At 28.7% G+C, this 16,482-nt stretch overlaps 1 pseudogene across 1 annotated transcript in view; it reads right to left on the reverse strand.

The window, feature by feature from the left end:
• The window catches only part of LOC143252703 (eukaryotic translation initiation factor 4 gamma 3-like), a 110,538-nt pseudogene that overhangs the window by 2,454 nt on the left and 91,602 nt on the right, over positions 1-16,482 (reverse strand). Inside the window, exons 25-30 of the transcript XR_013029113.1 lie at positions 15,528-15,700; positions 14,275-14,479; positions 12,060-12,158; positions 8,177-8,311; positions 3,898-3,979; positions 2,689-2,835 (exon numbers count right to left, since the gene is read on the reverse strand). The product of XR_013029113.1 is annotated as a eukaryotic translation initiation factor 4 gamma 3-like (transcript). The remainder of the gene's footprint in view (positions 1-2,688; positions 2,836-3,897; positions 3,980-8,176; positions 8,312-12,059; positions 12,159-14,274; positions 14,480-15,527; positions 15,701-16,482) is intronic.

Consider the following 16,482-nt stretch of genomic DNA (forward strand, 5'->3'; position numbering starts at 1 on the left):
GGTAAGGTCCATTTGGCTGATCTCATAACCATCAGTAAAAATACAAAGCTGTATTTCCTTTTTCTAGAATGACTACAAATTATAACAGACAATTAACAGTTATTTATCCTAAAATTTTCAGTCCTTTAACCTTTCCACAACATTTTTTCTTTCAATGTTACTGTTTTACTGCTCTTTGAACCATGCATAATTGCTATTCTGCCATGATAAGCAATGAATTATTCAGAAGCAGTTCACATGTATTCTTCACAAATATATTTTCATTAACATCTTCTTATCTAACTTTATAAATTTCTAACATTTAAATTTTGTTAGTTTTATTACAATAAAAAGAAATATACATAAAAAACGACATTTAGTACTTACATATGAATCTTGTAAATTTTGGCAGTTGAAATCTCAATGAAAGTTAACCATAGTTTTTGATAGGGTTCACTTAAGTTTCATTTCAAATATCCAACTATGAACCTACACTATTAAAATGAGAATAGACTACCAATATACTATAATAATTGCAATTTACCTGACTTTCTAGGTAAGCTATAAATCATGCTTAGCTGTTTTTGTTTTATCAGAGAGATGTATCTCATTTATCTTAGGGATAGCAACAACAGATTTGTACAATAAAAAATTCTTTCTGTTGGTCACAAATAATGGGAAATGTCAGAGCTAACTTCTGACAGGCTTTGAAAGACTGAATGTAAAAGGAGGGCATGGGATATGGTTTGATTTTCTAGTTTATATATTAGTAAAGTGAGAAAACTGGAAGCTATACATTTAGATTATGTCTTAGAAATACTTACACTAAAATGAGTGATTCATATTTAAATTTAGGGTGGAAAGAATATTTAAAATTGACAATTTAGAGTGAAGAAGTGTCATGATGCAGAGAAGTGAAGATTGAGAATTTATTTAAATATTTCTTTTAGAAGTCGAAAATCCAAAATAAAAAAAAATATATGTACTTGATTATAAATTGATTTTGATGAAAAGTTTATTGATATACATTAAAAAAGTAGTTTGTAATGGATTTAATATTTTTTAAATTACTGTGTTTGTTTTGGTTTAATATATATTCAGAAATGTATGTAACTTAAATGTGTATTGCATAAGTCCTGCCTGTTCTCTAAATTTGTAGAAGATTCTTGAGCATAAGAATCAACAATGTACAAGCTGTGTATGCAATACTAATGACCAAGTGAACTTTTTTACAACTTTGCCTGAAGAGTATAACTCAACATGTCAAGAGACAGATTAAATAATATTGTTAATATGCTAAAGTCAGTATACTATAAGCTTTGGATGATATAATTGTGATAAATGATTATTAATTGAAACACTACAAATATTTGACCATGAACATTTATAGATTTCAATCATTACAATTCATTTAATTTCAGTGAATTAACTTCAAACATTAGTATTTCAAGGAGGATATTAAATATTTTCATTGATAAAAGTCAATTTGTAAGAAGTGTAAGGTCAGCCAAGAATAAAGAGCTAGCAAGCTTAAGTAAAGTGTAAAAACATAAACTCGGAATTAATTTGTTTGTCATGGACCATCAATAAAATATTCAGTTCTAGCCTCAGTATTATTTGTAAGTTTGTAAAACTCTTGTATATAAACCATTATTATCAATTGTATTATTATTATTTGTAAATTAAAATATATTTGTGTTAAGAAAGAAAATACTGTGTATCATTCTTTTTGGCAAATATCATAAATGTGATACATACTGGCATTTAATTAATTTCGGAATCAAAATTTCTGGTTATTTGAAATCGTAATACATATGTAACATAATAAATAGGAGACTTGCCCAATGCTAATTAGAATATGTAAATAGTTCAATTAACTTCTGAATGTAACTCTGTAAAATGATCATGGAATTTATACTGTGACCTAACTATATCTAAAGGATTAATCTGATTACCTCGTGAATGATTTATTAATGAAACTTCACAATTCTTCCAAGACCATAAGATCACTTTTTGCAGAATTTCCAGTACAGACATTTTTAAGAGCTTATTTTGCATAACATTTCAGGATCTGTGTGAACAACTTCCACTTGTAATAAACACCAAAATAAAGTATTTCAGTTTAAATACCATTAAAGCTCAAAAGTAAAGTTTTTGGAGTGGAAATTAAGGGAAGGGTTATAAAAATGATGAAATATTTGTCATCTAAAACAAAGAAAATAAAACAGGGTGAATAATAGCTAATCAAATATGTATCTATTCTCACTGTAAGCACTGTCTTTGGTTGTATACTAATGCATTTAAAACAATATCTATTTACCATGAATCCAGTCATGTATTTTATTATAGCAACAAAGCAATACTGAAATAGATGCTGAACTTAAAACAAGTAAAGGTTTATCTAAATATGTAAAAGTTTTAACTAATACATTATGAGAAAAGATCTCAAATTAATTCATTTAAAAAACTAGTAACTGCAACTTGTATTTTGACAGTTATGATATAGTAAACATGTTTATTAATTTAATTTTAAAATATTTGAATTGAATAACAGCAAATTAAACTATTTTAAAATGTATTAGTTATCAAAGCTTACTTGAATACACAATTATTATGAATGTTATTCTTTTACATCATTTGAAATACAGTATTTAAAACCATACTTTTGTTATCGAGTTTTATATCTTAATGGTTTGATGACTATTATACCTTTAGGATGTTCAAGTTTATTAACAAGAGCTTGCAGACCATACAAAGCTTGAAGTTCTAAATCTTCGTTGCTATCTAGGTACTTTTGAAGCACTTCAGCTCTTTGTGATATCATAGGATCACAGAGTTCAGAACTGTTTCCCTCTCCTAGAATATGGAAAAGATAATTCAGCCTGAAAAACTTAAAATATAAATTTATGAAAAACAAATCTAACACAAATGCAATCTATGTTTTTCATTACCATTCTTGAAACTGCATGCACAGAAGCAATATTCATTGTCAACTAAGATATCCAATATCTACTATTTAGAAATATTTCAGCAATGCAGAAATTCAGTTTATTATGTGTGACTAAAAGTAGAAACATGAAATAATCAACTTACACAGGTTTGCAATACTTGGGTGAGGGTTGTGTTCTTTATCTCTATGTATACAACTAATATGAAATGTACACAAACCACAATGATGACTTTTTTTTTAAGAATATGATACAAATGGCTGAGTAAAGCTTTGTATCAAGGGTAGGTAAATGTTATATTTTAAAGAAGTTTGGATGAAAGGTTAGCACTGACTTTGAACAAAACAAAATATATTTAGAGGATAACAAAAGAAATTTTTTAAACTCTCTTTTGTTCATATACCATTAATACATGTGTCAGTCATTATACACCTATTCATATTCACAGTTAAATGGCCATGATCTTTTCTTCTCTCTCTTTCTTGTATTTTTGCTTCTGATACTAATAAACCTAACTTTTAGTGACACACTATAAATACAAGTCACTATGTCCAACACATCTTGTAGTGGAATGTAAGGCTACATAATACATGTTCCAGCAAAGTACAAGTTCAAATACAGTTAGTATTATAACATTTTTGTAACAATATTTAAAAAAAATACTAATACAAAGAAGTAAACACCTATATAAGCTTTTATGTAAAACCCACTTGAAGTTAGTGACTGTCTTTGAGTTACAGTTTTAGCATTAGCTGCTTCAAATTCACAATGACTGTTAATCGGTTTAACTTTTAAAATTGTTCAATAATGGCCATTTTAAAAAGAATAAAAATCTCTTTTACAATATTTTCCCTCAAGTACTGAAATTATTACTTTTCTACATGAATTTAACCATCTCATTAGCCAGCTAACACACAAGTCTATAAGCACAGTAAACAAATTTACTTGAAACTGTAAGAAAACTTCTTACCAACTATTGCATTCTCAACAATGGCAGAGATCAAGGCACGAATAAACTGTGAAGTCTTGCTTCTCTCTTCTCCAACATAAATCTACATTAAAAACATAAAAAACAATACAAGTATACATATATATATTTAAAATTTATAAATTTCAAAGCACGTCACACTCATCTTATTGTTTATAACACAAATGTGTTATTTTATTTCTGATAATAAATTCATATTTACTATATTTAATTTTATAAAGGTAAAAAAACAAACTGAATCAGTGCAATACTACACAGAATGCCTATCTGTACCCTGTCCACTGTGAGAATGAGCCCTAGATTCCAGATTTCAATGCTAATCTAAAAAACTTACTGCTGACCCACTAGACGGAAAAAGTTTTAGTAACATGAGAAAATGTTTTTACTGACAACAAAGTGTGATTATAATCAAATATATTTATCACAGAACAACAGTATTATACTTCAAATGCATTTTGTAGCACATTTTCTTTATTTAGTCTTATGATTTCCCAAGAAAAAAAAAGTGGATAATAGTATTTCAACTACATGTTGTCAGTAGGGGGCAGACATAGCATTTTGTAAACAATGTTATACACTCTTCTTCTCAAAAAACTGTAAAGAACCAAATAATGATTGTAGTGTTAAAAGATGAAATACAGTAAAACTTTAATAAGTTAAACTTGACAACATTTGTAATAATGTAGTTCTTTCAAATCATCAACACAGCCAGATAGTCAAATTAATCACTGAGTACTATTGACACTCTATTAAGAGTATGTATTTAACTGACAAATGTTATGGTGAGAATGAAAATGGTAAACAAAAAAATTGAATGCACTATAAACTTACCAGTTTATTATTTTATACGTAATGCACTATAAACTTACCAGTTTATTATTTTATACGTAATGCACTATAAACTTACCAGTTTATTATTTTATACGTAATGCACTATAAACTTACCAGTTTATTATTTTATACGTAATGCACTATAAACTTACCAGTTTATTATTTTATACGTAATGCACTATAAACTTACCAGTTTATTATTTTATACGTCACCATCGATTATATAAATTGCAGAATCAAGTGGCATTTCATTATCTTTATATACATCACTCTGTTGACACCAGTTATTTATTTACAAACTATGTAGTACTGCTCAAGAATATAACAATCATCTTCATAAAAAAGATGTAATCATAATCTACTTTAGAACTGGATCTTCTTGTTTGAACCAGATGATAATGTCTTTAATGCTAGATCATAAGTTATTTTGACTGACATCCTCATCTGGTGGATAATTTTAAATGTCAAAATCACTGTCACTACACTATTGAAGAGACACAAAAGATGCAAGTAACATTACAGAGCACTGTAGCATAAACCACTCTGACAACCTCTTTAATATCTGTTAATATGTACAACTATACTATGATGGTCATTCTCAGAAGAATTACAACAAACTGGTACCTTCTAGTTGGTGCTGATGTTATGTGGTCATTAACTATAATTTTGTTTTCTGTCATGACTGACTCCTACTTAATTTTTTTAAAATCTTGTGTCCATATAAAATATAAGCTTCATACATGTAAGAACTATTTTTATTAAGACCACAGATATGTAGATTATTAATCACATCTCGCATTGTTAGTGTTTTTGATCATTAACATTTCTGATTATTCCAAACACTTTAGTAACCAAAATACTGTATTTTAATTTCTCATTACTATTTTTGATTACTTCAAAGTTGTTTAACTTCAGTGATCATTGTCACAAAAATAACCAAGTAGTTAAAGTTTGTGTCTGATTATTACTATTTTTGACAATTCCTACTATCCAAGTTTCATCTAAAAATAACTGATTAGTAAACCTGACAATTAAATATTTAGCAAATTCCACTAATTGTCTGAATCAAATTTCAAATAACCTGACATGCCCATGTTTAGACTAATCTGGTTTCATAGCACTGTCAAGTGTAATTGATTATAATCACACTTCACTAGCAAAGGTGTTCACACTAAAACAACTGTCATTCAAACAAATGGTTCATATTAATAACATCCTAATTACTACTGTATCTGTTGTATTCTAGCCAGCCTGATAAGATCTGATATATTCAATAAATGAATCTGCTTCCTTAGTAATTACTCTGGTTTTTCATTTCTCAGGAAAAAAACGTGTTTCAAATTTTATGAGTGATGGGAAATCATAAGTTTTCAAAATTGTACTGTGAATTAATTTAGTAATATGTTATGAAACCAAGTAATAACTGAACCAGACAAATGTTGACACACGTTGGTGAGAGAAGGTTAGCCAAATATTTGGAGAAAAGTTCCTAGTAGATTCGTAAAATACGGATCATGCAATTTTTTAATTTAAATTGCCTACCATGCATATACTACTAAAAACAAGTTAGCACATTTAAATCAACAACTTGATGGATTAGGTAAGCAATTTCATTTGAATAACACAACAACACAACACCATTTTCTTGTATAAAAAGAATTACGGAAATATTGATCATCAGCTATCTCCTGAGAAAAACAAACAAACAAGGAGGCAAACCAAGTTTAATAGAATACATTTAATAAAAGTAACAGACAGGCTTAACTTAAAGAATAATGAAGAATTTTATGAGTTGCATAGTAAACTAATTCACACAACTATAACAAGTTATGAAATTTCATCTTCTTGCATGCTATTAAACAATAATGCCTGTTTACTTTATGTATGTTGTGTTTTATTAGTAATGTTATAATTTGTTTCATTGTCATATTACATCTTAACAGCAATACTACTTCTTTCTTTTGAATTGCAAAATAATGGAAAAGAAGCAAAAATTGTCAGCATTGGATACAATAGGTATTGTGTGATTCAAATAATATCATACACTTTCTTTTATGAAGAAACTAAAATGGATTGAATAAAGATTGTAGAGTAAAAAATGCAATAAATATAATTCCACTGTCTTATGACAAATGCAGGGTGTTCGGAAAGTCACTGTGCACTTATATATTTATTAACAGGCATGCTTCAATATAGAATACAGGAGATAAATATGAATGACAATTATAAACAATGTTGAAAGTGATCTCCGTTGGCATCAATACAGGCTTGGATACTTCTTATTTTGTTTCTAAACACCGCTTTCAGTTGCTGGCTTGAAATAGACTGAGTAAAATATGATTACAAAACTGCACAGCGACTTTCCGAACACCCTGTACAACTGATTTTATAAAAGTAACATTATTACCTCAAGTTTTACAGCAAAAATGTTTAATTTCTGTTTAATACATAAGGAGTTACAATATTTTGAACAACAGTTTCTTGAAAAAAAACATTTTCAAAGAATTCAATGTAATCAAACAAAATGTTTAAAGTACACAAATTCAGTTTTTATATTTCAAAATTATTTCTATTATAAATTTTATTTTTAAATTTCTATATTATGAATAAATAATGATGCTAGTAATTAAATATTAACTTTTACTCAAATTAAATTATAAATGTGGTTTAAAAAAAAATTATGTTTCTTAACAGTTATAAATAAATAGAAAACTACCAAAACATAATTATAATTTAAAAAAATTAAAACAACTTCCTGAATGTTAATGGTTAAATACACAACTTAAATCCTGTGTAACAAACATTTTTAATTCTCGGACATTCTGTTTAAATATAACTTCAAATAAAATTCTAGAAATATTTGCAAAACATCTTAATTCCTAAAAAAAATTTAAAAAAGAAATTCACTTGTCATTTGAATGACTAAAAATAGATTTTCTCTAGTTTCAAAAATGTTGCAAATCTTTTCTGTAGCCTGTTTTTGTATGTAGGTAGATTTTTAAAATAATTTAATTTTTTAACACCCAAGTTGAATACTAAGAAAAATATTTCTTAAAATGGTGGCTCGAATATGGCTACAATTCTCTGAAAATTGCCTACTCTTTGTTTTGTTTTCCAAGCTTCCTTATTTTCTTACAGCCCAAGTTGTCATTTGTCATTGAAATTTACAGCACTGGTAATAAAACAGAAAATTTTAAAATGTCATGGCAATAGTTGTGTAGAATTAAATAAAAGGTTTTTTGTTGTTGAAGTTCATGCAAGCTACTAAAAAGCTAGTTGTACAAACTGATTAAATTTTGGAATGAAATGCTGTAGCATTATACCAATTTATAACAAAATTATAAAATACAATCTATACTTTAATGTCAACACAGAAGTAATAAAACAATTATAGCAACAACAAGAGAAACAAAAGAAATACTATTCATACCTCAACCCAACAAAGGATCTCTTTATTGGTGGCTCTTTTCTTCTGCAATAAAAATTCTACATGTTCTTTAATCTGTCCCATTGAGAGCTGAGCAGCAGGAAGAGATTCTGTTTCACTAACTGTAAACTGTAATTTCTATAAAACAAAAAAACACACCCAATTATTTATTTAAATAAGTCTATGAAACAGCTTTTGTATTTAGTAAATTATTTCATCTTCAAAACCACAGCTACAAAATTGAGATAACTTTACTGCTGTACAAATTCTGGCTTAGGCCTTTTTTCTATTCTCACAGTGTTGGAAATTTGTGTGTTAAGCTGGCTTTTCTAGTTGTATTTTTATACAGAATTTAATTTTGAGCTGCACTTAGTATCTGTTAACCAGTTATTTACCATCAGTTTCAACTAAAATATTTTCAAAAAATGTGATAGTATAGAATGTTTGTGAAGAGTAACAACTTGTAACTTGTGTTACTTGCAAGAATTATGTAAATCACTAAAACTGTCAAAACCAATAGCTAAAGCTGTTACTTAAAATACTCAGTTTGATGCACCTGTTGTATAATTTGTTTGATTGCATTAGAAGTAAACCATGAGATGAAACAATTTGAAAGCTAATATAAACTTTCTACAGACTGTGTAGATTTTGCAAATAAAATATATCTTTTGTCACATTTGTAGTTTTGAAAATAAGAAAAAAATTCATTGTGACATGTTTTTTTAAGAAGTAATAAAAATGTTCTAGAACTAAATCACTACTTGTATATTTTCCTGAGTTATTTTAAAACTTTTCTATGGTTTTTATTTTATAACAATAAATTTTAGTTGTGTTCTAATTTAAAAAGAAAAACACTTAATAGTTTCATCATATTTACAATCACTGACAATAAAAATAACCTACCCCATGAAAATTATAAATCTTGACTTTTTGTTATAAATAATGACCAGAAGGTTATTTTAAATAAAATAAATTTTTAACCAAATTTATATAATTTTATTTATAATTACTTTCAGTAATTTTCTATGTTGATAAAGCTTTATGTAAACATGATCTAATAATAACTATCATTGTTGGTGAGCTGAAATCTGATAGTGTCGAGCACACAATTGTCTAAGCCTACCTCACCTTGTTTCACAATAAGCATTTATCATCATGCATTCACAATGTAGCACATCATAATTCAAAGGAAACATAAAATTATAAGGTATGCATCCTTCCTACTAGCACAACATATGACCAAACTTAGGTTTTGACCCTGTCCACACAGTCACATTACATTCAAAAATTAATTAAACACCTTTACTATCAATTTCTGTGAATTAACATTATAATGTATGTTATGATTTGAAACTTTATATTATTTAAGTATTAAAGTCCTTTATTTCAAAACAAACTTTTAATAAACAACTTAACACTTGAAACGTACGAGGCCTGATCAAAAAGTTCTGAGGCTTCTTCTGTTAAAGGTTCCAGAACAGAGGCAGTGTGCTTCACCGAGGTGTGTACAAAGTACAAATAATGAACTATCCCACAAATAAGCCATTTCTCCAGACCTTATACCAGCGTTACAAAAAATGTGTTAAAAGACAGACTATCTTCTGCCTTTGTCATAATAAAAATGGACTTGTTTGCATCAAGTTTTGTGTGAAAATGGTAATGGAGGAACAGAAATCCTCAAAACTTTAAGAAGGGTCTTTGGTGATGACTGCTTAAGTAAGGCTGTCATTTATCAGTGAATAAAACGTTTCCAAGATGGCCAAGAATTGGTCAAAGATGATCCACATTTTGGATGACCGCCAACATCATCCACTGACGAAACAGTTGCTAGGGCAAACAAAAAATTTAAAGTGATCAACAATTAACAATCTGCTAAATTGCTGATGAACTGGACACTTCCTCTGGATTATGTCAGGTAGTTTTAACTGAAAAACGCTGCAATGCATTGAATGTCTGCAAGATTTGTTCCAAGGCTGTTGACGGATGACCAAAAGTTTCCCCATTGACAAGTGTACGAGGATCTGAAAAGAAGGCTAGAAATTGATCTTAATTTCATCAATGTCATTATTACTGATGATGAGTCATAAGTATATGGTTATGACCCTGAAACAAAACTTCATTCATCCCAGAGGAAGTCTTCATCATTACCATGTCCAAAAAAAGGCATGAAAGACTCAATCAAATGTGATAAAGTTGATCATGTTTTTTGATGTTTGAGATATTGTTCATTGTGAATTCATACCTCATGGATAGACAGTTAAACAGGCATTTTATAAAGAGGTCTTAACTCGCTTGAAGGAGAAAGTTAGAAGAAACTGCTGTGAGCTATGGAAGAATGGTCACTGGTTTCTTCATCATGACAAGGCACACCATTTTTGGACACAATGCTGGAAGTCTTCAACTGTTATGTGACTAAGTTCTTCTTTCATATTATTATGGATGATTGGAATGTCATCAAATCTCATTCCTTTCAAGTTAATTTTGATGACATTCCAACCATTCACAGTAATGTGACAGCAGAACTTAGCTGCATAATAGCTGAAGACTTCCAGCATTGCTTCCAAAAATGGCAAGAGCATTGGAACAAGTGTTTATCAGGTGGGGAAAGATTACTTTGAAGGGGATAGCATATAATACAGATGTATGTTCATTATTCTTAGGAATAAAAGTGAAGTCTTAGAACTTTTTGATAACATCTCTTATTGTCACATGACCAACAAGCTATGAAATTCTCTACTATGGCACTCAGTGTATTTAACAATATAATGCATCTAGAGTACAAGATACATAATTAACCCACTGAGACATACTTTTTGAAGATCTTTGGATTATACAGTATAACAAGTAATACATTTTGTTAGCTCCCTCATGAGTGCACATGCCCATCATCAACAGATTCGTTTGAGCATTATAACCTACTTGTAGAGGTTATATATACATGTACAAGTTATTAAAAAGAGCTCAATTTCCCCAACAATCTAACAATACATTTGCTATCATTTCTTGATTGACTATAGGTTGTTTCTTATTCAGAAATGTTATATTTAGAGATATAGTTAAATTGTATTTAGCTTTAATTATATATTTCAGTAAATTATGTATTACTTATGTTTTAAAATAAATAATTCAAAGGTTTAAACACTTTTTAAATGCACATCATACTTTGTATCAGATCTGAATGCTTACAATATTATGCAGTACATGAACAATTTTGCCAAAGTGTTGTTCACCTCTATAAAAGACACCATAATATACTTCAAAGCACAGTCACAAGTGTGACCCCTAAAGTGTTACACTAAACTTTGGGAATTCATAATCAAGAAGAGTCAACCAAAAATCGAAATTATTAATGTGATTATAATACACAGGAAGTAAATTAAAGAGGAGAAACAGTCCTAATGAACTTGAAAGTAATTTAATGAAAACTATTTTGCAAGTATGTTAAAGCTGAATGTGAAACTTGATACACACAAAAGAACACGTCCAAGTATAAGCACTGTAAAACAAGAAATGATAGTTCTGTGAATGCATACAAAGGAAGTCATACACATTGTGTGTGTATGTTACACTTCTGTCTGTTGGGGAGAGCTAAAGGTTTGTGGCATGTACAAAGAAAAAAGTTTAATAAGTAGACATTTTTATTAAACAAGTTTGAATTGTAAAACCTTTCCTTTTTCATTATTTGTGTTCCATACATTGTTTTCAGTTTAGTGGAGGAGTTCTTCCCTCAGAGATAGTTGCACCCATCTAGTCACCACAGATCTAAGCTACAACATGATTTCACTCTATACTTTCAAATGATTTGGGTGTAAAAATTAACTGCAAATTATCCTAGATAACATTTTGGCTCTAATCATTCTGTTACTTGTATTTTAGTGATACATACATTTTCTTCTATAAACTTGTCTATATTCTGTCCAGATGGGAGGAATTCCTTCCACTGAATGCCAGACTTCTTCCACATCTCCCCCACTTTGACAGAGCCCTGAATAAGCAATTAAATGTCACAAAGGAATATCATATGTAAATGATGTGGATTAGTACATCAGTATTACAGAAACATCTATTAAATCTTTCAATACAGGGTCAGTCTATATGACTGACCATGTGATCTCTTTACATTCATTTAAAGTCTTTGTAATTTTAATACTTCTAATTTTCATTATAGTGGATGTATCTTCACAAAATTTGGCAGTATTACACTTAATATGTCTTTAACAAACAAAAAAATCATACTTTTTAATGAAGTATTTCTAATAAAATAAAATAAAAATTTGTCTACAAGTATTTGTTTTGAATTGCCTATGTGCAAAATAATTTTCATATCAAAATTAAAAATACTTTTCCTCATCTCAAACTTTCTTTGTGTTATTCCTAAGAACTCCTAAATACATTTCAAATGTTTTTTTTTTCAAAGTAAAATTTGACATTTTGTTATTTTCTCCAACCTAACCTAAAACAGGAATGATAAATCTGACGAACTTCATAACCCCCCCCCAAAAAAGAAACACTGAAATAAATCTAAATTAACCTTTTTCTTATTTTCTAAGACTGATTTCATATTGTAGTATAAAACCACATTCTTTTTATTCTAATTATCTCCAAGTTCATAACAATATACATCTATTTATAGTTAAATTTTATTGTTTTATTACCCTTTGAACCTGCCTAACAACTGTCCATGTGCTTATCAGTTGTAAATCACTTGGGAAACATGCAGCTCAGGTTACTCTATCAAATTACAAATCACCAATTTTGATCAAAGTTCTTCCTTTTTTTTTTGTCACCAAAAGTACAGAAATCATATTTGATGAAAAACATTTTTTTTCTTTTTTAAACTTTAAAACACTAATACATCTTGATAACCCACAATCAAGTGTCAACTTCAGCTAAATTAAGTCACAAATGTAAAGTTATTCAACAAAAAATATTCAATCACATGAGCTATTAGTATTAAATATTTATTACACCTTCACCTTTGAGTAATGGTAGATATTTTAGCTTTATCATTTGGATTAAAGACAGCTGATTTAGAGCAACAAAACCATAGGGTGAAAACACACACAAAAATACAAGTATTAATTAGTTAGGCCAAGCAAACTAAGTTAGCAGTTATAGCTAAAGTTTTCAAAAGAATTACACAGGTGGATATTATTCATTGTCAACTTCAGCACAAATTTCCTAAATTTTATGAAATTCTTGTAAATAAAGAGCATCTAGCATCATATATTAGTTTAATTAATTAGCGTAACTCATTATACTTGATATAGTTGTACCAAGTGTAAACAGGTATTGAAAAACTGTTCATTTAAATTCCATGGCATTACAAAGAAGGAAGTTATTAACTATTTTAAATAGGAAAACTACTACCATACATTCCAAAGAATCTGGTTGATTCTGTAAAGCACAGATCTATTCTGAATAATACGGTTGCAATTCTAAAACCAATGTTGGTTACTATCAAGTGTTACTTTCTCACTTGCTATAGTTTGTTGATGTGTGTTGACAAAAAGCCATAATATCTACGTGAAAAAAGGCATAGCCAAAAAATAACTGAACATGTGACTTGAAGAAATGAAATAAAAACTGGCAGCTACACTTATTACATTGATAATAATTTTACAGCAAATATTCATCCATTAGCTAGTTAGGCCTCATTTTTGATAAGATATTTACAATTTTCTACCTTGTCAAAGTGCAAGCTTGTTATTAGTAAATTTATATATACATACATCTAGAGAGAAGGGAGACACTCATACACAGTTACAGGATATAAGCTTTGACAACAATGCTTATTTAAAAAAAAAACTTACATACCCAACCCTTAGTGTGGGGGGTTGTCCAATGGCAAACTTTTTTTTTATTATTACAAGTCTGGCCCTACAATAACGTTAAAGAGGAGGAATTACCATTAACATAAAGCGATGCTTGGTTCCCCTAAAATTTTTGCAAGAAAATAGAATTGCAATTAACTAGTGCTCGAGGAGTTTGCAAAGTCTAAAAATAATATGAAACTCACAGAATTCTAATGCTTTAAATACCTTCATAATTAACAAACAAATATCATGGACTTTCACTCGATGAAAAAAGGCTTAACTCACTATATTTCTAGCAGCACCATGAAGAACTGTAGAAAGAAGTTTACCAGCTGTCCCACTAACCACACAAGGTTCAACTGCTTTTTTTAAATAACTTAAAGGGATACAACCATCTTGTATCATTGGTCCTATTAGTTCTCCCAAATATTCCCATATCCTTGGGATATCTATAGCAAAATCATCTGCATTTTCCAAGATAGACTTGAGTCTATAAAAGTAAACAAAAAAAAGGAACTGAGTAAACATAGTATAAACACGTTTAAAACTGTGTACAAAATTTAATATAATTACAAATTTCATTACAATATTTCTGTTTAAGCAACAAATATTTTCATATTTTCATCAGCTAAAAATACACCTAAAAAATTCTTAAATAAAATTGTAGTGATCAACTTAAGTGAAGATAGAAAAGGATAAATGACAAAATACTTCTATACTTAATGTAATTTTAGACTTTACAGAAACCAAGTCTTGTATGACTAAAATGTGAATTGTCAGAAAAATAAAACAAAATCAAAGCTTTGGTGTGATGGTTAGGTTGCAGATGAATTTGTAAAACCCTTTTATCAATGAAACTCTCTACCTCCTAAATACATTTCTATTGGTAATCTAACTTCCTAAAATGTTATAGAATATGTAAGCCCTGTATTCAACTTGGGTGTGTATATATATCCATGATTGGAATGCCAGCTTGAAGATAAATATATATTTCTTTGTAATTTTTTGTAAACCTGATTTAAATCATAGATACTATAATCATCTGTTACAATCATTCATAAATACTTTAACCATAATATAAACTTTATTTTCTTTCTTTCTGAATAACCAAAGAAGTTTACTTACCACACCACACCACTAATCAATAAATCTTTGCAAATAAAATATCTGTAAACCCACTCCAGCTCATTTTTTGCTTTATTTCAGAATTCTTTTCAAAGTAATAATTGAAATTTCAATTTTAGCATCCTCTTATTATTTCATCACAAGACACAGAGATTGTAGATTATTGTGTCTGCTGATGTCAACTAGTTAACAATGTAGTAATTAATTAAACTGTCAAATCATCTACTTTTTTTATATTAAAACACACTAAATAATTTCAGTTATAAGCTGCAACTAGATATTAAATAAATTTCTGCCTTTACCAACATAAAAATCATATATGTTTAAATTGTTTTGATACAATTTATTCTTTACTATTGGTTATCTAAAAAAATTTATATAATACAATATCAGAAATATGTAAGCATTCCTACCCTTTACTATACTGTTCTGCAGAGATAATTCTTCTATATACTAGGTCACGTAGAAGCTGGCCAACCAGGTGTCGAGCCTGACTAGACCTTTCCAAGACTTGGTTAATAGCAGCAGTTATAAAGAAATGAACATTAGAGGGCAAAGCCAGCTCCATAACACACTGTGATGCTTCCTACAAAATAAAAGCATACAATTCATTTTATCACATGCTAAAAATTTCATACCAGAACAGTGGTATATCTTTTTTTTGAGCATTACATCCTAACCACAAATTCAGCTACTAAATTTGGTGTTATAACAAAAATTTTAGCCTCCTCAATAAGCTCAAAAAGAAGTAATTGATTTAATCGTACATAAAAAACATTACAATACACAACTGTAGTTTGATACATACAATTCACAAATCTTATTCCTAAACAGTGTTTGATTCAGAATTTTACAAAAAGTACAAAATATGATCTACCCAAGGCCAGCCCTAATTTTGAACTGAAAGGCTATAGAGAAAACAGCTACTAAACATCACCTATTTCCAATTAATGGGTCACTCTTGTTTGACAAAATAGTGGCAAGTTGACTTTTACACTTTTAATATATCCATGGCCACAAAGTGCAGGGAATTATTTTGTTTGAACAAGTTTAGAGATCAAGTACATTGACATTTGTTAAACTGTTATTTTTGCCATTTTTTCAAGAAATGTGTAGCAGGAAAAAAATTTGCTTTACATGTATTAAAGAAAATATTTAAGTATATTCAAGTATTCAAAATTAATGAAAAAACTTTAAGACTTTCACATACAAAACCTTTAATGTTTTAACATTACTTTTATGTGATAGCAATTTTTTTAAATGGTTATGGGTGCATTCATCAATAATTTAGTGTGTCCTTCTGTCGTTTAGTCTAATTACGGATTTTTAGTTTCATTAAAACATTAACTCACCTTCTGGCTAATCATT

Source organism: Tachypleus tridentatus, chromosome 1 (assembly GCF_004210375.1).
Source record: "Tachypleus tridentatus isolate NWPU-2018 chromosome 1, ASM421037v1, whole genome shotgun sequence".
NCBI lineage: Eukaryota > Metazoa > Arthropoda > Merostomata > Xiphosura > Limulidae > Tachypleus > Tachypleus tridentatus.